This window comes from Palaemon carinicauda, chromosome 1 (assembly GCF_036898095.1).
Source record: "Palaemon carinicauda isolate YSFRI2023 chromosome 1, ASM3689809v2, whole genome shotgun sequence".
In the NCBI taxonomy this organism is placed as follows: Eukaryota; Metazoa; Arthropoda; class Malacostraca; order Decapoda; family Palaemonidae; genus Palaemon; species Palaemon carinicauda.
The window spans coordinates 265,142,097-265,144,526 of NC_090725.1; positions in this window are offsets into that span (position 1 = coordinate 265,142,097).

The following is a 2,430-nucleotide window of genomic DNA, read 5'->3' on the forward strand; positions in this document are numbered from 1 at the left end:
CTCTGGCAAGCCATACATGGATGTGCTGCACACGTCCTCCGCATGGGTCACTCTACTTCGATACCTAAGGTCCCAATCTGAACCGAAATCTCTTATTAGAAATGGTTGTTTTCCAAATGACTTTAAACCGCATCAAACTGTTCTGTATGTATTAGGTACAAAATTACTTTCTCACCACTAGACATAATCAAACGCTTGAATTCAGTACATACTGTTAGCCCTAGAAAGCAATGGCAGGGGTAAAACTATATAGATAAGAAAATCGTATTCCTTGTTTTATTGAAACTGAACAAATACCTACAATTATACTGTATTACTACAGTATTACCATGGTTAACTGTCACAATACTTTGATTATCAGTATTATTATTACTAGTTAAGCTAAAACTCTAGTTGGAAAAGCAGGATACTATAACTGCAAGGGCTCCAACAGGGAAAAATAGCCCAGTGAGGAAAAGAAAAAAGAAAAGTAATGAACAATTGAAATAAATCTTTTAAGAATAGTGACATCAAAGCAGATCTTTCATACATAAACTAACATCATTTCAATTTTAGTCATATATTTTAACTTCAGAATTATACATATGCATATATATATATATATATATATATATATATATATATATATACACACATACACACACACACACACATATATATATATATATATATATATATATACAGTATGCACACACATATATTCACTTTTCAAATCTTTGCTATCACAAGCCGTTCCCTTGGTAGAGGGTAGGTCCGGAGAAAAATATAACGGAAGCTAGGTTCATCAAATAACTGATGTGTCAAGGATGAACACCAGTTTTTAAAACATTCACAGCTTCTTCAAATATTACATGTACAGTTGAACACACGAATTCCTGTGGTGGCCTGGTGGTAGCGTGCTTGTCTAGTGATTGCCAGACTGGGGTTCGAGTTCCGCTCAATCCTTTGGTCGCTGCAACCTTACCATCCTTGTCTTGGAGGTTTTGGGGGACCTCATATTTCTATCTGCTGAGACATCAGCAGCCATATCCTGGCCATCCTTGGTCCTAGCTTGGGTGGAGAGGGGGCTTGGGCGATGGTCATACAGCCACCCGTTGAGATACTACCGTTAGAGATTTATGGGGTCTTTTGACTGGCTAGACAGTACTACATTGGATCCTTCCCGCTGTTTACAGTTTACTTTCCCTTTGCCTACACATACCGAATAGTTTGGCCTATTCTTTACAGATTCTCCTTTGTCTTCATACACCTAACACTGAGATTACTAAATAATTCTTCTTCACTGTAATTGTTCAGTTGGTACTTTCCTCTTGGTAAGGGTAGAAGAGACTCTTTAGCTATGGTAAGCAGCTCTTCTAGGAGAAGGACACTCCAAAATCAAACCATTGTTCTCTAGTCTTGGGTAGTGCCAGAGCCTCTGTACCATGGTCTTCCACAGTCTTGGATTAGAATTCTCTTGCTTGAGGGTACATTCGGGAACACTATTCTATCTTATTTGTCTCCCTCTTGTTTGTTAAAGTTTTTATAGTTTACATAGGAAGTATCTAATTTAAGGTTGTTACTGTTCTTAAAATATATTTTTTCTCGTTTCCTTTCCTCACTGGGCTGTTAACCCCGTTGGCGCCCCTGGGCAATGGCATCTTGCTTTTCCAAACTAGGGTTGTAGCTTTGCAAGTAATAATAATAATATAATAATAATAATAATAATAATAATCTGGTCTGTCTCCAGGGCATTGTCCTGCTTGATAGGCCAATGTCACTGTACCTTGCCTCTGGCATTCATGAGTGACCTTTAAAGCTTTAAAACTGGCACTAAGGAAGCGTACCCAGTCACATTCTCACTGTGCAGTGAGTTCCTGTTTGCAGCCCCGCCCACCTCTTCTGCTACCTTTCTTTGCTGAGTCTGCACAATTAATTTGATTACTTTCCACTCAGTAAGGGTGTGAGAGGGTGCAGTTCCTCAGAGCGAAGTGTACCAGGAATTTCTGTGTCCAACTGTACCTACAGCATACTGATGGGTTCTCAGTATCACGTCAGCCATGAAAGACATATTTGTGCTTCGGTTTCTGTATAACTCACTCCATCGAAGAGGGACTTTCTTGATTAATCTATCTCTTGGACGAAAAATATATTAAACCTCCTAGATTTATCTAACCCCCATCCTCGATATTCTCTTCCGGTTATCAAGCAACGCAAAAACTTTTTCTCATCTTAGCGGTTTTCACCTTTTCCCTCATTCGTACACACAGTAACACACACAAGTGTGGGTGAGGGAGTGAGTGGGTGTAACTAAATATCTAAAATTACCTTCGTGTAATAAGTGTTAACCACTCACTTTTCCCTCTCCCACAACAACATTCTTTACGGTCGTGAAAACATCCTGATAAAACCAGTAATTTCTTAATGAAACATAATAAATTTGAAACCATC